The sequence below is a fragment of the Callospermophilus lateralis genome, chromosome 1, assembly GCF_048772815.1.
Source record: "Callospermophilus lateralis isolate mCalLat2 chromosome 1, mCalLat2.hap1, whole genome shotgun sequence".
NCBI lineage: Eukaryota > Metazoa > Chordata > Mammalia > Rodentia > Sciuridae > Callospermophilus > Callospermophilus lateralis.
The window spans coordinates 217,031,833-217,055,837 of record NC_135305.1 but is presented as its reverse complement, the minus strand read 5'-3'; the positions used below and the strand labels follow the sequence as shown (position 1 = coordinate 217,055,837).

Below are 24,005 nucleotides of genomic sequence, written 5' to 3'. Positions count from 1 at the left end.
TATATTGCAGAGAAACCTTTTGAGAAGAAAAAATAGGTTGAAAAAAGTAAATAAGCAAACCAGTACACACTGCTGTCTATTATTTTGGATTAAAGCAATTCACTAGTAAAGTCCTTTTGTTTGAGGACCATATACCCTCAGCAATATTTCTTAGTTATGACACTCCCAAACATCTTAGAACTCTGTCATTGTTTATTTTTGTGGTATTCATCTTTTTCTATACATGTCAATCTTAGAGACACTAAACTGAAGTATATTTTAAAAGCAAAAACATTAGAGATAAATATGTAATTATGGTAAAATAATATTTTAAGAAAAAAAACAAAGATAAATATCCTTTCACCTTTAAGAAAAAAATCATTCTAATTAAAAGAAAATAAAAACTATTTTATTCAAATAGAATGCAAGAAATTCTCTTGTTATATAATATTTATAAGCTCTATAAGTGCTAAAACCAAAGTATCTGGATTCTAACTCAAAACCAAATATTCATAATCATAAAGCATTTTTATGTGCCAGTTATCGTCATGGATTTTCATCCTTTTTTGGCCTTCTGACTTTGCTCCTTCATGGAATTAAGTGCTCACTCAAAACTGTAGAATGCATGTTTTTAATTCTTCTCTAATATAACATCTAACCTTGGCCTGATGCACTTCAAATTTTGACAAACAAGTTTTGGTTAAATATACCAAATCATACAGCATCACCAATCTCATAGATATCATCAATGTATAATAATACCCAAATCATTAAATACATAATAATTAGCATTTAAGAAATATTTTCAAATAATTCTCATTTTATTCAGTATTAATTTATCAACACTATGCAATCTCAAGGAAACATCTGGTATTTCATACTTCTTTGTGTTCTCTCACTCTCTTTTAATTTTGTGATGGCTGGTTAAAATACATAAAGGGATTTCTTTTATTTCATTGACAAAATATAGTCATGTGTTCAGGGGGTATAGAGCGATATTAAGATATGGTTACAAAGTAACTGGATCAAGTTGAAATGAATTTCTAAACTTAAGCATTTGGAAATTTTGTGTCCTCATGAAATCCAACCTCCTTGCTGATGGTTGAGGAACTTAGGGCCATGGGTGACCCAAACCCAGGCCTGACACATAGCCTTCTTATGCCTAATTAACAGCTGTTCACTTCAATCTTTCCTGATACAGAAATTTCAGTTCTCTTTCACCAGCTCCCTGAGGGCAGCTGTTAATTAGACATAAGTAGGTAAGTTGTAACATTTCTCTGAAGTAGGTAAGTTGTAACACCGTTGAATTATGCAGCTGGGAGACCAAAAGGCTGATGAGAACTGACAACAAAACCAATGAGCCACAAAGGCATATCACAGTATGATTTAATTTCAGAGAAAATACAAAAGGAAAAAAAGAATACACAGGTGAATGTAATACCTGGAGAGTTTCCAGACTGTAAAATGAAAATCATAGCTGAACTTACCTTACAGTGGTGTGTTTAAGAAATTGGGTGAAATGAAACAAAGTGCTTAGACCAGTGGTCATCAATAATAATTGATCATTATATTTACCCATGGGTATTTAAAATATACTGATGCTCTGCCATATCTTAGAATTAATTAAATAATTATCTCTGTATACAGGGTTCTTAGTGGTCCAGGACCAAGAATCAATATCTCAGAATACTGCCACACACTAGAAAATGTTCTATTAATAGTATATATGTTATTATCATGATTAACACTTACTACCTATATTAAAAATATAAACAATTCAATATTTGCCTCAGAACTTCTATTTAAAAAGATCTGAAATATTACCAATAAAATCTGAGTTTTCCTATATACATGCATAATTCCATTCTTCTATACATCTGTCCCCAAAATGCAAACACTGTCAGGAATTTGATAAGTATATTTTGTCCATGATTTTCTAACATCAGTATTGATTTGCTTATGTGTAATTCTCTTGAAAATCTAGGTAACCAATATGCTACTCTATATTACATCTAACATTTTAATAAAATACTGAATTAAAGTCTTTCCATGAAGTACATATATTCAGATATAACATTTCAATGCATAACATTGCCTGAAGATTGGATTTCATTTTATTTTTAATTTCTCATGACAACAATCCTATGAAAATTCTCACACTTCTCTTATCACACAAGTGAGAATTTGTATATGATGTGTGCCTGCAGGATACTGTTTTGAGTTGTAAAAAAAGATGTCTATTCAATTTTTACTATTTAATGCCTACATTTGTTTTTTCAATAGAAAAAATCAGGTGCTATCAAATACTTTCTTTTATTAAGATATCAAATGAAGCAAAGCTCAGTGGAACACACCTATAATCCCAGTAACTCAGAAGGCTGAGGTAGGAGGACCACAAATTCAAAGCCAGCCTCAACAAGTGAGGCCCTAAGGAACCTAGTGAGACCCTGTTTCTAAATAAAAAATAAAAGCACCCCTGGGTTCAATCCAACAATCAAAACAATACAACAACAAAAAAAGATATCAGATAAGAAATATTCTTGAATTCTGTCTAATATAATCACTCTCTGAGAGTCCCATGTGAAAATTCTCATCTTATATAGGAAATAATATTTCCATGTCTCAGATATTCAAACTTGGTTGTAAAAGTGCATTATTATTCATTTCAAAAATTACATACTTATGTCAGAAATGCCTCTATAAACCACAGTTCATGCTGCCACTTCTCAGATGAACTTACTGAATTGCAAGAGAAAGAATCAATGCTTCTGCCTTGGTTTGTTCATCTGTGCTCGAGGAGGTTTTACAAGAAAAACTCTAATTTGGCTCTCATGAGGAAACAAAGTCCTGAAAGTACAGTCAATAGACCACGGTCTGAGTCCAATTTCTTTTTCTAACACTCACACTGTAGTACGTATAAAGAACTCTCCCCTTCTCTGTACTAGCTTTCCTTATCTGGAAATGGGGAGAATAATACTAAACTCTAGAGATGTACAGTGCCTAAACTTAATAAATATTTGTTTATTAATATTTGAATCATCATTGGAATTTATTCCAGGCTTATTCATAAAATACAATCCTATACAGTTTTTATGCCCTTCTGTTGTTTATATGGTACAGAATACAAGTCTCTCAGGTCTCAGGCACTGGAGCCCAAGAGAATTGAAATAGAAAGTTCTATTCCTTTCAAGTAAAAGAACAATAATGTTTTATACCTGGAAGTGACCATTGTAGATGAAATTAAATAAACTATATAGAGTCAGGCACTTGGGAAAGTTTAACAAGGATTCATGACATCATCATTATAGTCATCTTTGTTCTTATCTTCATCCTGACCTTCATGATTATTTTAGAGCACATAAGAGACAGTTTAGAGAGATCCATTTCTTGTGATAATAAAAGAGATACCTACCAGAGCTAGAACTAGTGTGGAAAGAGAACAGAACTCCTCTCAGTCATGGATCCTGACCAGAACCAAGACTATAAACTAGAATAGTGGTCACAGAGGGTGGGAAGGGAAGGGAGAAGTGGGAAAGAGGGAGATTGGATAACAGGTACTAAAATACAGTTAGCTAGGAGGAATAAATTTTAGTGTTCTATAGCACAGAAGGGTAGGCAAAGTTTACAATACTTTATTATATATTTTATAAAGAACTAGAAGAGAGGCATTTGAATGTTCCTAACACAAAGAAATAAGAAATGTTTAAGGAGATATAAATGCTAATTATCCTGATTTCATCATGAAATATTATATACATGTATCAAATTATCACACTGTGCTCCATAAACATATATAAAATTATTATGTCAATTAATTTTTAATTTAATTTTTTTATTTCATAGGCCTCTGAGTTAAAACTTTGTATTTGGTGGGCCTCCTATCTGGATACTCCAACTTCTTGTCTAGGTAATGAGGAACTGATGCTCTCTGAGTCCCTTCTGCATCTAGTTTCTTCCACCACACTCACCAGTCACAGCTGTCATGCTGGGGCATGACCAAGGAGTGACAATCCATTGCCTCTCCTCTGCCTGGTAAGTGGTGAGGAATCAGGCTCCGTCCTCAGAATTGGCAGGAGGACAGACTCAGGCATGGACCTCCAATGTAGAAAATGACTCTGGAAAGAGGAGACACACAGAACCAACTGGACTGGGACCAAGAAGCTGCAGGACATAGGCCTATATTTCATAGTTGTATGGGTGGGACTGAGAGCTCCAGAGGCAGAGCTCATAATTAGCTAAATTGGTTCATGTAATGCTAATCTCTGAGGACTCATTAATATTAATGGAACAGAAGCACAGGGAAAGTTGACTACTCCCCTCTTACAACTCTGAAGCTTCATAAATATCAAACTCACTTTTTAAGTTTAAACAAAATCAAGAGTTTAATCTCATTAAAAGCATGCAAATTACCAAGAAATTTTGAGAAAATTAGATCAGTATTAGAAATCAGATTGCATATCAGATAGCATAATTATCTCAAATTAATACTTTGCCTCTAGAATGAACTCACAGAGGTGTCTCAAATCTCCAACAATAATCACATTATTAGACTTCAAGTGTTCAAATCCCCCTTGCAAACACACCCCATAAAGCAGGACATTCCATGGGACTACTCCTAGTAGCTGAGGACAAAGACCAGACTCTCTTAAGTAAGGCTAAATTTTCACTACACACATCACAACCTGGGCTTCAAACAAGACTCTCTTGGAGCAAAATGAGCATAGTTGTTGGAACATCTACCTTCAGAATACCTTTTATGTAACAAATAAACCCTATCAGTCTGAGTGTGCCTATCATTTGGAGAAGCCAGTATTGGGTTGAGATAGATTGTTTTTAAAAATAACTAATCTACTCTGGGTGTGGTGGCATACACCTATAACCCCAGTGACTCAGGAGGCTAAAGCAAACATTGCAAATTTGTGAGGGCCCTGAGCAATTTAATGAGACCCTGACTCAAAATAAAATTAAAAACGGCTAGTGATGTAGCTTAATGGTAAAGTACCCTAGTTCAAGCCCTAGTAACAATAACAAAAAAAAGACATTGATCTGTCTAGTAAATATTTTATATACATATTCATTTATTTGTGCTAATGTACTTACCCCTCCCCCTTAATTTAATGCTATATGTACCTGTAATAAACTTGTGCAAAACTAACTTAGCTGAAAGTTAACTAAATTCAGTTCTAAGCATTCTAAATCCTGCAACTAAGGTAGTAATGGATTTCCTTCATTAAATAATCCATTTGTTCATTCCTATACCCTCATCTCTTTCTTTCTGTCTTTCCCCCTCCCCTCACTCCCTGTCCTGGCCCACTTTTATTTTTGTTCATACTTTTTCACCTTTGGAAGGGACATTAGTTTTGGTCAATATTCTGGTCCAGATTGTCAGCACTAATACTAGTCTAGCAAGTTCCTACCCTTAAGTCCACTCCCATTTATATGGGGGAAAGTTACACAGGTACAAAATTTGAGAGCTATCATGACTACTAGGCAATAAGGTACAGTCACCGTGAACCCTAACTTTGTCAGATGGGTGAACACAGGGTTCGCCTACTCAAGCCCAAGGAATTCTGACATAGAGGCCTAAAGCTAGGCCTAAAAGTTTTTGCCTTCGAATCACCCCTTCTTCTGGTGCCCAAGGTTTCAGCTCTGGTCCTGCCTGGGCTACTGCATTGAGTAAGAAAAAGAACGTTGAAATAATATGGAGAAGAATTATAGGATTGTGCCAGCATTCTCTCCTTCCCTTCTCCTCTTCCCCAGATCCACAAGAAAAGCAGGTGAATCTATTTAGTTGGGAACAAACCTCAGTGTTGAATATGAGCTCATACTCCCAAAGGCCCTTCATGCCTTTATCTCTGGCTATTTTAGACAACTCAAGTTATTTCAATTGCCCATCCTACTTTTCTATTAGACCTACTGTAGTTTAGGTAAGTGTCCCCCAAAGGCCCATAAAGTCCCCAGAGCAGCACCATTGGGAGGCAGTGGAATCTTTAAGCAGTGGGGTCTAATGAGAGGTCTTCAGAATGTGGGGCACATGCTCTCAGGGGATAATTTGACCCCAGACCCTTCTTCTTCTATTTCACAATCATGAGGTGAATGGCTTTCCTTGACCACATACCCCTGCCATAATATGCTACTTCCTACAGTCCCAAAAGCAACAGAACCAACTAATAATGGACTGAAACCTCCAACACTGTGAGCCAAAACCAAATTTTGCTCTTTATAAGTACCTTGTCATTTGTTATAGTGATGGAAACCTAACACAAAACTATTAGTCTGAGGACAAAAGTGTGTTTCTTGGTATGAGGAATGAGACACAGGGGTCCAAATTGGTGCCTTGTCATCTATTCTAGTTCTTTTATGGTACTCTGAACATTCACTTTTACCATCTAGTAAGAAAAACCCAGTCCAGAGATAAATTTCTATTCCTGTCAGGATCACTTATGTTTTACAGTTGGACATAAATCCAACCCACCAGCCATGTGCAGGGCCTTCCTCCTAAGGATTCTGTCCCCTAGCCATATGCAGCCTCTTTCTCTCTTGTTGGCACATAGAATGTTCATATGGGCACTCTGTATCTCAGAGGTGCAAGGAAAATATGTCTACCTTCAGGTCATGTATACACTGCTGTTGCCCCGTTTTGGTCAGCTTTTTCACTACTGTGACTAAAAGACCCTATCAGAACGATTGTAAAAGAGGAAAAGTTTGAGGGCTCACAGTTTCAGAGGTCTCACTCCATAAACAGAAGGCTCACTTTCACAAGGTTCAAGGTGTGGCAGTACATCATGGAGGAAGAGTGTGGCAGAGGGAAAAAGCTCACATGCTGATCAGGAAAGAGAGACAGTCCACTCTTCAGATCCAAAATATATATGCCATAGCCATGCCCCCAGTGAACCACTTCCTCCAGCCACACCCCACCTGCCTCTAGTTACTAATCACTTTAAGTCATAAGGAATCAATTCACTGATAAGGTTAAAGCTTTGACCTAAACATTTCTCCTCCAAATCTTCTTGCATTGTCCCACACATGAGTTTTGGAGGACATCACATATAAATCATAACTTTCTGCTCCTGGTCCACAAAAACTCACTCTCATCTGACAATGCAAAACACATTTAGTCCATTCCCAAGAGTCCCCATAGTCTCAACTGTTCCAAAATTGCTCAAAGTTCAAGTCCAAAGTATTCTGAAGCTCAAGGCAATCTTGCATTGTAAGCTCCTGTAAAATTAAAAGCAATTTACAAGTATCCCATATATAAAGGTACACAGTAAACATTAAAAAATAGGGGTATAGAAAGAAGGAAGGGGACCAAAGCAAGACAAAAATCCAGCTGGACAAACAAGTCCTGTAGTTCTGTGTTCATCCTCTGGAGTACATGTCATGATATCCTCTCCAAAGGGCTTGTATAGCTCCACCTCTGTGGCCTTAATGGCTGCAGTACAAGTAGCCTTTCTGTTTTCTTGCCTCTGCTCAATTCCTAAAGCTTTCCTACATTTTTGGCATTTCTTAATCTCAGGGGTCTCCACTGCAGCTTCAGCTTCCTCCTCAAATCTCCATACCTTGTCTTCTCAGGTAGCACCTTCAGGGAATCTGACCCTGCTACACTTTGCCTGGCTTCCAAGGCCTTCCTCTGAAATCTTGGCAGAAGCCTCCATGACCCCCTAAATATAGCATCCTGCATTCCTGAGGAACTAGCATCATGAGGTGGACACCAAGGTCTGCCACCATCTTGAGCAGTAGCCAAGCCTCTAGGGACCTGGATTATTATTTCAGCAGCCTCTGAGTGTCTGGGTGGCTGAACACATTGAAAAAATTTCCTAACCCCTCTTATGCAAGGATTCCCCACTGGTCCCTACTCAAGAGAATTTTCACTTTTACTCCCTTGAGCCTGAGATGGGTGTGGTTTTGCCAGGTCCTGAGATGCCCTCAAGCCATCTTTCTTATTGTCTCTGGGCAAAATCTTTAGCATTTCTTTAGTGTCAGTGATGTCTTTAACAACTACAACTTCCTTAGCCCCAGTTTTACTCCTCCTTTCAAGTCCAAGTTTTTTAAATATTTCTGTTCTGCTTTATGCTCCTGAATATCACAATAAACTTGGCTAAAATCCACCAGCAATACACATGCCACTTCCTGTAAGCTATGTTGCCTAGACATTTCTTCTGCCAGATTAATAAATCCATCACTTTTAAAATCAGCATCACAGAGAGTCTCAGGACACAGAACAAAATGCAGATAACTTCTTACCTAGAACATAACAAGAATGACATCTAGTCTAACTATCAATAGAATACTCCTTTTCCTCTAAGCCCTCTTGAGTCCTTTCTTCACTGTCCTATTGGCATTCTGGTCTTCTGAGCTCCCACCAGAATCAGCCATTAAGCTTTGCTTACAACAACCTAAAGCATTTCCAGCTTACACTGATAAACATTTCAAAATTCCTCCCACCTATTCAAAATGTTCCAAAAAGTTAGCAAACACAGGGTAAGATTAGTCACAGAAAAGAACCCACTTCTAGGTGCCAATTTCTGTTTTAGTCAGCTGTTTCACTGCTGTGACTAAAAGACCCGACCAGAACAATTGTAAAGGAGGAAAAGTTTATTTGATGGCCCACAGTTTCAGAGGTCTCACTTCATAGACAGTAGACACCATTTCTCAGGGCTCAAGGTTATGCAGGACATCATAGAGGAAGAGTGTGGCAGAGGGAAGTAGCTCACATGGTGATCAGAAAACAGAGAGAGAAAGACTTCACTCTCCAGATGCAAAATATATACCCCATAGCCATATCCCTAGTGAACCATTTCCTCCAGCCACACTCCACCTGCCTCCAGTTACCACTGATTTAATCCCATCAATATGGATTCACTGATAATGTTAAGTCTTTGACTCAATCATTTCTCCTCTAAACCTTCTTGCATTTTCTCACATGAGTCAATGCCACTCATCTCATGACTCAGATGGACACCTCAAGGGAGCACACCAGAATATCGACTCACTGGTTCCAATCATCTTACACTCCTAGAAAAGAACCTCTGATCAGCACCAACATGTCCTCTATTACTACCTCCCTTAAATCTCCATAGTGATTTATTTCCCAGGGTCATGCCCCACATAAACATACCTTTAATTGGTCAGTTTGCCCAATGTAGCTAGGCCATTGGCCAAAACCCATGAGGTAGTAAAAATACAAGTAGATAGGCAAACACCATGCAATTCAACTCACTGAGATGATTTGTCTCTATCTTCCTCTCAGAGTGGCAGCCTACCATCTGTTCAGCTTGTAATTGCCATCCATAAACCAAGTAGTTAATCAGTTTAGAGCTATACATAGATCACTGCCCAAGTGACAATGGAAGTGGACATTTCCTTGGATGATTGCAAAGGCTACCTGCTCATAAATACTTGCTTGCATTTATCCAATAATACATTCCTGTATAAATCATTTCCATTTCATTATGGAACTTATCTAGGTACCCACCTCCTCATTTGTGCATTTCTCTGACATTACCTAAGACATTATAGATATTTCAGGTATAAAAATTATTGTAAGCACTTTACCCTTAGGGGTAGTGTGTTAATCTTTTCAGGGTGTTATAAAGAATACCATAAACCAGGTAGCTTATAACCAATAGAAACTTATTTTTCACAGCTCTGGAGACCAAGAGGTCTAATATCAAAGAATCTGATGAAGGTCGCTTTCACAGATAGTGCGTTCTTACTGTGCCCTTACATGGGAGAAAAGGCAAAGCAACTCCCTTGGAGCCTCTTTTATAAGAGCATCATGAGGGCAACACTCTCATACTCTAATCACTTCCCAATGGTACCCTTTCTAATTCCATCACATTGGTGATAAGGTTTCATCATATTAATTTGTAGGAGGATAAACCTTCAGATCATAGCAGATTATTTCAATTAATAACTACAATCAAGAGAGTAATTATCTCTCAAATGAAAGTTTTCAGGACTAAAATTCCTGTGGACACTACAGGGTGGTGATCACAAGTTTTTGATTTAATTTGTAGTCTGTGCTCCACACAGCACTTTCACATAGATTTGTGCATACCAGTGTCCTGATTTCTTACATGACACTTTTTTATTCTTTTGCATTACTGGGTATTGAACCTGGGCATGTTATACCACTAAGCTACATCCCAATCCCTTTTTCATTTTTTATTAAGACAGGGTCTCACTACGTTTTCTAGGCAGACCTCAAGCTTGTAACCCTCCTGCCTTAGCCTCCTGGGTAGCTGGGATTACAGATATGCACTATCATGCCCAAAGTAGTAATCTCTTTTTGTCTACCCAGATATTATATGCCTGAACATGGATTTTAGCTTTATGAGGGCAAGGATTTTTTTTCACTGCTATATTCTTAGCATCTAGAACAACCTGGTACACTATAGATATCCAATAAATATTGCCAAATGAATGAATTTAACAAGAACTAACAATGATTATTGGTAAAAAATGAACTATTTAATGTTTTATCCAAGAGTCTCTGAGTTGATACTTGAATGGTTGTATAGACCTATAGGAATGCAAACATCAAGTTGAGATGTAGTGATGTAAAATGTGAAAGGAGTAGAGGTGGGGAATACAACTGAGGGTAACAGAGTGATCACCATAAAAGATTCAGACAAAATACTCACAGGGATCTTTTGATTAAAGATAGAGAAACAGAGTTGGTGAGGGGTGAAAGCCTATATAATTTAGATTCAGAATTTCCTGATGAAGAATTTCTTTTGCTGGTACTTTTGCCACATCAAGAGCCCAGGAATAGTATTCTTGTCACTGAACATAAAATGTTCTGCCAAGAAGTTTCTTCGGGGCCCTCTTAATGTCTGTGTTCCTCAAGCTATAAAGGGGTTCAGCATGGGGGCGAACACAGTATACATCACGGAGGCCATCATGCCCTTCCAGGAAAATGATGATGCTTCAGAACTGAGGTATACACCAAGATCTGTCACATAGAATAAAGAAACCACAGATAGATGAGATCCACAGGTAGAAAAAGCTTTATATTTTCCATATGTTGATGGAATTCTCAGGATGGAAGAGACAATCCGGGTATAAGAGAAAAGGATCCCTGAAAAGGGAACAAATCCAAGAAGGCCAGTCACCATGTAGAGTATTATGTGATTGATCAGTGTGTCTGAACAAGCTAGCATGAGGGCCTGAGCAAGTTCACAGTAAAAGTGTCGAATTTCCCAATTGGTACAGAAGGATACACGCAGCATCAACACACTCTCGATCAGAGAATATGACAAGCTGATTAACCAGGATGTAAGAACCAGGAGGCCACACAGATGGGAGTTCATGATGACTGGATAGTGTAGGGGATGACAGATGGCTACAAACCGGTCATAAGCCATCACAGTGAGAAGGAAGGTATCCATGCCTCCAAAAACCATAAAAAAATACATCTGGGTGATGCAGCCTGCATAGGTGATGGATCTACTCTGTGTCTGAATGTTCACCAGCATCTTTGGGACGGTTGTAGAGATGAAACCAATGTCAACAAAAGACAGATTGAAGAGAAAGAAGAACATGGGCGTATGAAGATGGGAATCCGAGACAATGGCTATGATGATGAACAAGTTCCCAAGGAAGGTGACTATAAATATGGATAGGAACAATCAAAATAACATCAGTTGATGCTCTGAGTCTTGGAAAAGTCCCAGCAGTATAAATTCTAAAACTTTTGTTTGATTTCCTAGTCCCATGTTGTTGACACATCAGCTAGACAATTAAAGAGAAAGAACATGAAATAGACACCAGACAGACTATCTCGGCTTCTTTATTTCTTGAGGTAAAAAATTGGGCATGAAATCCTTAATATTACAGAATCTAGAAAACCTACATTCTCTCATTCATTATAGGCAACATTTCATGATATTGACAAATCCATGTCTATTGGCCTATGGGAGACTCACCCATTCCCTTTGTCTCTGCCTTAGAATTAACTACAGAAAGTTAGAAGGAATTTTAGATCTTAGGGATAAAACAATCCACACCTGCTCCAATACACATGGGGCCCAGAGACCTAAAGAAAGGTCTTCCTTGTGTGTGGCAGGACTGGGACTCAGAGGAGGGTCAGATGACTCTGAGCAATAAGAAAATTTGAGAGGAGGGGAAATATCTGAAAAAAATATTTCAGGATGAGCAGGATGAGTAGGATTTCAGTTTCTAAAGGAAATGAAGAAATAACAGAAGAGGAGGTCAGAAGGAAGGAAGGGAGAGAGGGAGAGAGGAAGGGAAGGAGGGAGGAAAAGAAAATATTTTCAACAAATGATAAACCATGTTAACAAATGACTAGTAGGTAGTGTACCTGTGACCCTCAACCTTCTACAGAAACAAGTGCTTTCTGCACATTTGCTACATGCTATTATATAGGTGCTCTTCACCTATAATAAATCAACTGATTGGTCAAACAGTCAAGGAAAACATAATTATCAAGGTTTAAACCATTGCAATGCCATAAGACATGGAAAAGGTCACAAAGAGATGTGGGGATTTCGGTTTGGCCCTGGTTTTGATTTTTTATTTTGGTTTGGTTTTCATTTTGGTTTTGGGAGTTTGGGGGTGAGTAGTTGTTGTTATTGTTTGGGGTTTTTTACTGTTCTTGGTTTTTTTTTTTTTTTTTTTGCTTGCTTCTATTAAGGATCAAACACAGGGACTCTCACATGCTAACATTCAGCTACAACCCCAGCCCTCTTTATTTTTTATTTTGATACAAGTTCTCAATAAGTTGCCCAGGCTGCCAATATTTCTAAAATGAAAAACTGGTTATTTTATTTCCCTGCCTGAAATTTTCTGATGCTGTTCAGAATGCTACAACAAAATATCACAACTCCATGGTTAACAAACAACAGAAATTTATTTTTCTCTGTTCTGATGACTGGAAAGTCGACCATGAAAGCACTGAGGGACCCAGTATCTTATGGGAGTCCATTTTCTTTGTTCATAGATGGCACTATCTTGATGTGTCCTCACATGATGGGAGAGGGTGAAAAAGCACCTTCGAGCCTATTCTATAAGGACACTGATCCCATTCAAGAAGCTTAACAATCAAGATGTAATTACCTACCAAGAGGTCCCATCTCTTAATACCATGGCCTTGGAGGGTTAGGATTTCAACATGTGAATTTTTTTCAGGCCAGTCATTCTGAAAATATCTGGAATTCTTGATCTATCATGGGTCCACTCTGATCCTACAGCCTCATTTCTATGCACTTCTCAACTGTTACTCTAAATTCTGAACATACTGAAAACCTTCCTTGTATCAAAATGGGACAGAGCCTCTTATATAAACATGATTTTCAAGCACTCTTCCCTCTAATTTCTTCCTGTATTTCTATACTTGACACAGCTCTCCCCTGTTTAGGCTATTTCCAACCCCATCCATCCTTAATTCCAATCGATTTCTTGGCATAGGGGATAACTCATATTGTTTGGGGCTAAATTAATGAATGGATGAGCCCACAATTTTGTCCATTGCTGTAACTCATCTAGGATACCCTGGTTATCTATTACTCCAAAATCTTCAGCAACCCTTGCCCCCAAGGGAGTTAATATACAGAGATGTGATAAAAGAAATCAAATGTTTTTGAAAGACAAAAGGAAGACAGAAGAGGTAATATGCTTTTACTCATTAAATAACCAGGCCTTCCTCTCAAGCCTAGGCAGGATATATCCCCAAGTTAGCACATCCCAGGATGCAACAGTGTAGCCAGCCCATCTTCTCTTGCCCTTCTACTTACTCTCTCACCAGGAATCCTTTCCAAAGGAAACATCAGCAACTTCCTCTCCACAAGCTTTGTCTGAGTCACTTACATACATGTCCCTGGGTTTCTGTCCTCTTTTACAATGAAAACAAAAGGAAGAATAAATAGAGGAATCACACATTTACATGAAATTCACAGAGAACTGTCATAACAGTAGTTCTGGTGGGATTATAAATAAGGGGAGTCATCATTTTCATTTCTGTCTTGGAAGTTCCTCAGTATTTATATTTGTCCTTTCACTTGCATGTAGAACAGCTGAATACTTTCCATCTCTGATTGAGGAAGTCCTCTCTCTGTGTTCTCTCCCCAAACACCACTTTCCCAAAGAGAACAATAGAAGGCAAATGGATGAGAACATTCCCTCCGCTGTGTATGGTTGCAGGAGCCTCAGAACATAAATAAGAAAAGAGCCATGCCAGGAAAATGCCCACCTCTCCTTCCCAGTGCTATGCCAAGCATCCCCCCATCCATTCAGGAGCCTATGAGAACAGTGGGATATCAGTCTTCCACAAGTAATTAATGAGCACCAGAGAGGAGAGTACTCCAAAGTATTCTCATGACCTCTGCTGATTTGGGGAATGGTTAATGAAAGGATTGGCCTCTGAAGCTGGAATCTCTTCTCAGCTCTATATTAGGTCCTCGGAGAAAAAGATATATAGTGTCTACACAAACATTCAGGTTTTAGAAGGGAAGTGCTTTTATGAAAGCACTTCTCCCTTAAATGTTTCTGCTGAGAACCATGGATACAGGTGAAGTGGGGAAGAAGGCCAGGTCTGTAGGGAGAAACAGGGGTGTTACTAAGCACGTGACAATGACAGCAGAATTAATAAAGGCTTCTTCTAGTCTATGGAAGAATGAAGACTTTGGAGTTCTTGGGTCAGACAACAAAAAATGACTAGAAAAGACCAAGACTTTACTACAAAGCATCCATTTGTAAAATCCAGACTGGTAACTCTAACACTGGACTATGTCATCCACAGCAATTCTGTGCTGTCAGGGTGCCCTGACGACCAACACAGAGTAACCCTCCCCATAACCTCCTCAACTATCCACCCAAATACTATAGAATCAAAGTAAAACTTCACTATACAAAGGAAACTTTAAGGAACTCATCTAGGCATTCTACTTTCCAAGCAAATATTCTTGAGAGCTCCCTCTCCATGAATATCATCTCTTTTCCCTCAACACTTACTGGGCTATGTAGACTTGGCAGTGTGTACCCACTGCAGGGCCAACTTCCTCGAATTGTGTTCTCTGATAAAGACAGAAGATCTGTCCACTGAAAGAGAAGGGAGACAGAGCCAGGCATATGGTATGGGGTCTGGTTGACTTCTTCTGGAGAAGGCATGAGTGTCTTAGCCTGGCACTTAAAGGACTTAGTGACTATAAGCTGATGAGTTTCAAGTTGCACCCCAGAGGCTGTATCCCCAATGAAGTTTATTAAACAAATTGATCAATGGTTTGTTCCTTCCTTGATCAGTTTGGCTCCAGAAGAGCAGGAATACACAGGAAGAAGTCTCTAACTCATCAATTCCTTATTCCAGGGAGACTAACTATAGGTCCATCAGGATTCCTCTCTCCTGTGTTCCTCTCCTCTGGGAAGAGTCACTAGTCTTGCTACATTCCCTCTTGGTGACAAATGTCACCATTTTCCACTTACAGTTTCCTAATCAGGCAGATGGCTGAGTTGCAAAGGGTCTCAGGATTCTCTAGGGTAGGGATTCTCAAAATTTGGCCTACACCAGGATGACCATGAGGACTTGTTTAAATTCAGAGTACTGAGACCCACTCACCCCCAGTTTCTGTCTCAGTAGGTCTGACTTTAAGTCTGATAATTTGCAATTTGGGCAAGTTTCAATTTTTATATCCCCAAGACAGTCTTTTTTTAAGAGAGAGAGAGAGAGAGAATTTTTTAATATTTATTTTTTAGTTTTCGGTGGACCACAACATCTTTATTGTACTTTTATGAGGTGCTGAGGATGGAACCCAGCGCCCTGCGCATGCCAGGTGAGCACGCTACCACTTGAGCCATATCCCTAGCCCCCAGTACAGTCTTTTGAGAAACACTGTTCTAGGATTTAGGTTTCTCAAAATCATCAACTTGGGCTTTGCTAATATACAACTTCCTACTCTATCCAAGACTTACCTTGTCAATATCTTCAGGGAAAGATTTCAGAATCTACTTTTTAAATATTTCAAGGGGTTTTTAAACTTTTTATTTATTTTTATTGTGGTAAAATATAAATGCAAAATATACCATTGTCACGATATTTCAGTGCATGGTTCAGTGGCACCATGTGTATTCACAATGCTGTGCAGCAGCACCACTGTCCATTGCCCAGGCTTTTGATCACCCCAAACATAACTTTTATTTCCATTAAACAGTAACTCACCATACTCCTCCACCTCTAACCCTTGGAAACCACTATGTCTCTTTTTATGCCTATGAATTCCCTCTTCTAGGTTTCTCCATCTAAAAGGTAAATACATGGAGGTAGCCTTTTTATTGCCTAATGATGTTCATCATGCGGCACGTAATCAGGAAAAGAACAAATTTTAAAAGGAAGAATTGAATCCTTATTTTACCATAGAGCATAATATTTTAGTTTTATATACAATATTATCTAACCTCAGTATTGGAAGCAATATCAAATCAATAGTATGTTCCTTCCTTGATCGATTTGGCTCCTTGGATCTACCTATTATGATTTCAATTTGATATTACATTTTGAGGGATCTACCCACAATTATTTCAATTTGATATTATAATTTTTGCTACTGATCCAGCATTCTAAATTTTCTAATTATTCAATCTCTCCCTTTCCAGCCAACCTCTAAATACATGCCACTTGATCACTTGTTCTCCAAAAATTACTCTCTGCCATTTACCCATACATACACACACCATCCTGTCTTGTATATCCATTGTAATTGGGTATGGATTTGAGTTTTCCTCATGTCAGTTAATGACAAACTAATCTCTCTGTCCTCAGTACAGAAATATCCCAGTCAAGAGGGCTGTATATCATCTCTAATTATCAGAGAAATGCAAATCAAAAACAATACACCATAATTCTCATATATTCCACTTGATCAACTATATAAAATACTCAGAGGTGAAGAGCACACTTATTGAAGACTTCATGAACTGCAAATAGGAACAAATATAATGCAAGTATATTCTAGAGTTACATGAGTCTTTGTAACTAAGCAGAAGTGAGAATTCACTGGGACAATTGTTGAGTTCAGACACAGAATAGCTATTACTGAAACTGAATGATGGGGGACTCTAGAGGTAGTGGAAGACAAACTAGATAGATTCTTCTGACTGCATGCAGAAAAATGAAACTGGACCCTTATCTCACACCATATACAAAAACCTCCTCAAAATGAATTAAACATTTAATCCTAAGACCTGAAACTGTAAAGCTACTAGAAGAAAACCAGAGAAGAAAAAACCCTTGACACTGGTCTAGGAAAATGGTTTTGCTTGATTTTTTTATTAGGGACTGAACCAGGGGCATTTAACTCCTAAGCTACATTCCAGCCCTTTTTGTTTTTTATTTCAAGATAGGATCTTGCTAAGTTGCTGAGTCTGGCTTTGAAATCACAATTCAACTGCCTCCATCTCCCAAATTGCTGGGATTACAGCTGTGTGCACTGTGCCCTGTAAAAATGTTTTTAGGGTATACAGGCAAATGAGATTACATCTAACTAAAAACAATTTTGCACAGCAAAGAAAACAATCAGTGAAGATATAACCTACAGAATAGGAAAATAGTTTGCAAACCATTTATCTGACAAAAAGTTAAGATACAAAATACATATGGAACACAAACAACTCAATACCAAAAATAAATAAATAATTCAATTAAAAATAGACAAAAGGCCTAAAATGACATTTCTCAAAGAAGAAATGAAATGGCAAACAGATATATGAAAAATATTCAACATCTCTAGTTGTCAACTGAATGCAAATCAAAACCATGTAAGTCACATGTTTTATAATGGTTATTAACAAAAAGTCAAAATATAACAAGTGCTGGTATGGGTATGGAAAAAAGGAAACCTATGTACTTTGTTTGTAGTATATCCATTATGGAATGCCATATGGAAGTTCCTAAAAATAAACACACACACACACACACACACACACACACACACACACACACACACAGAATCATGTGATTCAGCAATTCCTTTTGATTGTATATCCCAGGAATAAAATATTTGCACTTTTACACTAACTTCAGCATTATTCACAATAGCCAACATATAAAGCAATGTGTCTGACACATGAATGGATAAAGAAAATGAGATACACACACACAGTACCCAAGGTGTGGAAACAACCCAAGTATTCTTCAAAAGATGAATCAATAAACAAAAGATAATGTGTACATACAAGGGAATATTATTTAGCCTTGAAATTCTGGAAATTCTGACACATAATACAACATGGATAAACCTTGAAGACATTATGATGAGTGAAATTATCCAGTCACAAAAGGACAAATACTGTATGACTCCACTTATGTGATATCCCTAGAGCAGTCAAATTCACAGAGACAAGAAATAGAGTGGTCATTGTCAGGGGCTGTGGTAAGTGGAAATGGGTAGTTATTGTTGAATACATACAGAATTTCATACAGGGAAGATGAAAAAAGTTCTGGAGATAGTGGAGATGGCTGCAAAACATTGTGAAGGAATTTAATGCCACTAAATTATGTACTTAAAATGGCTAAAATAGTTATTTCTTATGTTGTAGACCATAATTATAAAATAATAAGGCAACATTACCTTTGCAAATTCCAAGACTTTTGGCAATCACTTACTTTTGTTTCAGAGTAGATCAGACACCAAAGTGTCTTATTGAAGTTTGTTAGAGTCAGTAAATCAGAACTCTAATTTAGCCATTTTTATGAGAGTATCTCTTATCACTGGCTGGTATGACTTCTTCCTTTGTAAACAGCATTTCCTTCTTGGATATCAGTACTGAGGAGTAAAGTTGGTAGACAACTTAGCTTAATAGAAAAAAGACAAATAGCATGACATCAGCTCTGTTGAGAGTTTCCCTGGACTATGTCACATCATAGCAGGTGGCATCATGAGGAAAGCACACAGAAAGGGAAATATCACATGGAAAGCAGGACTCCAGAGAGCAGGGAGGGGCCAGCCTTGCTCCTTTATAACATACCACTCTCATGAGAACTAACTTATTTCTTGAGACCAGCATTAATCACTTTCAAGGAAACCCCCCAATAATATATTTAATTTCTAGTACCCCACCACTCAAAGGTTCCACCACCTCCTATATCACCACTCTGAGGACCAAGCTACCAACACATGGAGCTTTGAGTCACTGTACACACACCAGAGCACCCAGACTGAGGACCAGTTACATTCATCCTTACACATAACATACCTAAATATATCTAAAAGACATGAAAGTAGTATAGAAAAGAGGTATGAATTCTTGAAAGGGATGAAGATTAAAATTACTTTTCAAAAACATTGGTGCATTTCTCCAAGATGCTCGGGCCATAGATGAAAAATAAAGAAGGTTATATAGATGTTGTAGAATTCAGTTATACAGTGACTCTAATGCAGACAAAATTCCATAGTACTCCATCAATCCCATTACATCAATCCCAAAGAAGCAATGTTCATATAGGAGATATTGAGAAAACTGAAAGACATGAGAGCTACAAAAACTACAGAACCAGATGGGCAGAGTTGGGCGATCCATAAGTTTGGTTTCACTGGCTTATCCAATATGTACACTGTACTTTTGAGGAACCTCCTCATGGTCCTCTTGATGTCCCTGTTCCTCAGGCTGTATATGAAGGGGTTGAGCATGGGAATGACTGTGGTGTACATCACTGAAGTCAAATAAATAAATACACTTTATAGAAAAAATGAGTGAAGAAACTAGACAAAGACTGGAAAAGGTTATCTGATATAATATATATGCATTCTTATGACCATATATACTATATGTATATATGTGTGTGTATGTGTGTGTGAATATAAATAGATAGATAGGTCAATGTGTATGTATCAAGATACAAAATTACGTATACATACAATTGGACAAGTAACCAGAGAAAAGCATTCAATTTTTTTTAGAAAGAGAGAGGACAACAAATGGGGGAACTGATTCAAAAAGTGCCTTCATAAATATGACCAAATAACCAATAAGCACACAAAAAAGTACTCTAAACCATTACATATCAGAAAAATGCATAACATCACTACACACTCTATTGAATGGCTAAAGTTTCTAAGCATGAGCCAGGTGTGTGGAACTGCTAAAACTTACATGCTGTTGGGGGATTTCTGCTGAAACTAACATTTTTTAAAAAACTAAAGTATCTACCAAAAGTATACATGAAGTCTTCCCTTTCATTCTGTCATTGCATTACTCCACATACAGCATATACCAAGAGAAGTAAGTGTGTAAGTCCACCAAAAGACCATCTAAAAGATAAACCAGGCATTAAGCTGAGTTAAAGAAGACAAACAAATAAATGTACATATTATAGTTTAACATTTATCTAAAAGCAAGAACAATGAAACCAAATCAAGTATAATAAGAGTTAAAATTGGGTTTCCTCTGTGGTTCGATTATTGACAAAGGGATAAATGAACTTCCTGGAATCTTGGAAATGTGTCCACCAGGATGTATACATTCACGTGAAATTTCATCAAGCTGTACACAGATTGGCACTTCATGCACATTAGTGTATGTATACCTTGACAAAACAGTAAAAAAGTAATTAAGGGAAATGGTGAAGTTATACTTTTAGAAATAAAGTATAACTTTTTTAAAAAACAAAAAAAGGACCCACTAAAAAGAAATGACCAGATATGATGGCACACACCTGAAATCCCAGCCATTCGGGAGACTAAGACAGGAGGATCACCAAATTCAAAGCCACCCTCAACATAATGAGGCCCTAAGCAACTTAGCAAGATTCTATCTTAAAACAAAAACAAAAAAGACTGGGATTTGGCTCAGTGGTTAAGTGCCCATGGGTTCAATTCCTGGTACCAAGAAAAAAAATCTAAATACAAAGAATGAATTCTAAGTGATGATGATATATCAACATAGTTCATTAATTATTTTTAAAAATTACCATTCTGGTGAGGCTATCCATGTTTGGGAGTAGAAAAATCTCTCTACCTTCCACTCAATTTTGCTATTAACTGAAACTTCATCTAAAAGTAGTTTGATTATCTTCTGAAAAAGAAAATCCACCCAGAACCTTTGAATATTGCCTTATATGGATACAAGGCCTTTGTCAATATACTAAAGTTAAGATGAGCTTATTCTGGATTAAGATGAACCCTAAATCCAATGACTCATGTCCCTATATCGACAGAGATTAGAAACAGGTACACAGGAAAGGTAATGGTGGAGGCAGAGACTAGAGTGATACATCTATAAACAAAAAGGTCTGCCAGCAACCACCAGAAGCTAGAAAGTGACAGGGAAAGACTTTTTCCTTAGAGCCTTTAGAAAGAATATAGCTCCACTGATACCTTGTTTCACACTCCCAGATGCCAGAAATATGAAAGAATAAATTTCTATACTTTTTACCCACCAGTTTGTGGTACTTGTTCACAGAGGGCTTAAGAAACTAACATTATCTACCCCATAGACTCAACTCTAAATCATCCAAAAAGCAGCACAAATTCTCTAATAGGTACTTTCCAATGCCCTCTTGCTAAGATGCCCCTCGATTCCCCATGGGTATGTTCTCCCACGAATGCAAAATAAACCCTGCTTCTTTAACTTACAGGTGTGCTCCTAGTGGTCTCTGGGTAAAGGGCATTCACAGCAGTAGACTCTTCAAAGGTCTAAATCACAAACTCTCCCTGTGTCCCAGAGAAGCCCGTCAATCCCCACACATTCAACACTTAATAAGCCTCAAGGCTTTCAACCATAAAAAGGAAAAGAAAAAACAAGTTTAATATGCCCATGTTCATTTTCATGAAGAAGCCTCTAGATCGTAAGCACCCTGTGATCAGTGACCATGTTTGTCTTATTTCCCAAGTACTCCTGCTCCTCAGCACAGATCCTAGAACAAGGTCAACTAGTAGATAAAACTGTTTTCTAAAAACTACATGGACAACATTGCCAATCTTACCTAGTGAGACCAGGTTCTGGAAGGTTTCCAGCATCACATCTCTGTAGAGGCTCCTCTGAGCAAGATCCAGCAAACCCCACTCCTGCTGGGTAAAGTCCACAGCCACATCCTCAAAGGTCACAAACTCTGTTCAGAAAGGTACAATTCCTCCATTGTGTGCGAGATGATGGGTGACACTGACAGCACTGGGGATCTGAGAATCAATTCAGGGGAGGCTCAGAAAATTCTGTGTTCTCCCCGAGTCTATGTCAGGACTCAGTCAGCAGATCTCTTTCCCTTTCTACCCACATATACTTTCTGGTTGATCAAATTCTTTCTGACAGACTTATCAATTCTAAAAAAAATAAATTTATCTCTTCACAGTATAATTATAATGAGGTCACACAAAATTACTCTTATACAATCACCTAATTTAGCACAGAATACTTCTGTTACAAGATGTCAGGAGGATCTGCACACATCAAGCAGTCCAGCAGACACCCACTGGGTATCTGATAATTCAATAAAACTATTTTACCATCTAGCTGGAGATACTGTCATTCCACAGGCTGAGGGCTCAGTCCCACAATACTTTTCCAAGTCCTGAAACCAGTCACAGGTGGTAGGTTGTCACATACACCTCTGACCAACTGGCTACCTCCTCCTTGAGGGAGGGAATTTGCTGGCACCACTCAAAGAATGCAAAGAAATACTTCCCTGTGTTTACTAGTTTCTTATAAAGAATACTGCAAAGTACATATATGGATGGCCAGATAAATAGATGGATAGGACACAGTATGGTGGCAAAGGTACAGAGCTTCCATGCCCAAGAACCTCAACATATCCAGCTATCCTGAAGCTCCCCAAACCCACTCTTCTGGGGTTCTCATAGAGGCTTTATTTGTACCCACTGGTTATCAACTTAACCCTCAGTCTGTTTCCCTTCCTAGAGTTTGGCCTATGGGAATGTGAAAGTTCCAATCCTTTAATCATGCCTCCATCTTTCTGGACCAGGCATGATCCTTAGCTTATCTACAACCTACTAGCCACTAGTCATCTTATGGGCATACAAAGCTATTTTTATCACTCCAGACATTCCACAGGTCTTAGAAACTCTGTACCAGGACACTGGACTAAGACCAAATACAGACCACACAATATCACACTTGGTGACCAATTCCAGTTCCATATTACTCCAGAACATGTGGCAGAAATGAGAGAAATATTCTAAATGAAATAATTTCCACAATGATAGAATCAGTTCCTTGTAACAGGAACAATTTCACCTGCTACCTTAGTTACATCATAGCAAATATGCACAACATAAAACCCAAGATTAAATGAGTTTTTGTTTGTTTGTTCCTTCTCCACCTTGCTGAGGATTGAATCCAGAAGCACTCTAGTCCTGAGCTACATCCACAGCCCTTTTCATATTTTAATTTGAGACAGGGTCTTCCTAAATTGTCTATGCCCTTAATCTCAGAACCTCCTTCCTCAGTCTTCCAAGTAGTTGGCATTACAGGCACATGATGAGGTTTTAATGAATAAAAACACACTGAGGGAAAAGGAATTTCTCTGTTTTTCCCCCTCACAAACCTGAGAGGCCTATGAGCCTGCACAGCACATCTTTATGGCAGGCCCACAAGTAGCAAATTTTCTTTATTCTAGGCCAGGATTTGGCAAAATAGGCATGAACTAATCAGTCCTCTATTTGTGTACATCAGTTTGACTGGAACACAACAAAACATTTCTTTATAAGCTTTCCCTTGGTGCTTTTGTACTAAAATGAGAATTTCCTTGCAATAGAAATTCTCTGGCCTTCAAAACCTAAAATATTTCCTCTATGATCCAATAAAGAAACAGATGGCCAACATGTTTTCTAAAACAGCTAAGCAATACCCATCACAAGACACATTATGATAGCAAGAACCAGAATTCGTTGTTCCTCACTGCCTAGAACATATGAACCTTTGAATATCTGATGAATGAAAACTGTTAATGGATGGATGAATGAATTCTAATCTGTGAAGCCAAGTATGCAAATCTGGAACCTCTTTTCTGTGAGATTTTTGTAATCATGTTCACGTTCAATTGAACGCCATATATTCCTTTT

The 24,005-nt window shown here is 38.0% G+C and overlaps 1 pseudogene; it reads right to left on the bottom strand.

Annotated features, from left to right (window-relative positions):
- Positions 1-10,764: 10,764 nt before the first annotated feature.
- On the bottom strand, positions 10,765-11,699 carry LOC143410696 (olfactory receptor 7C1-like; annotated as a pseudogene).
- Positions 11,700-24,005: the final 12,306 nt, after the last annotated feature.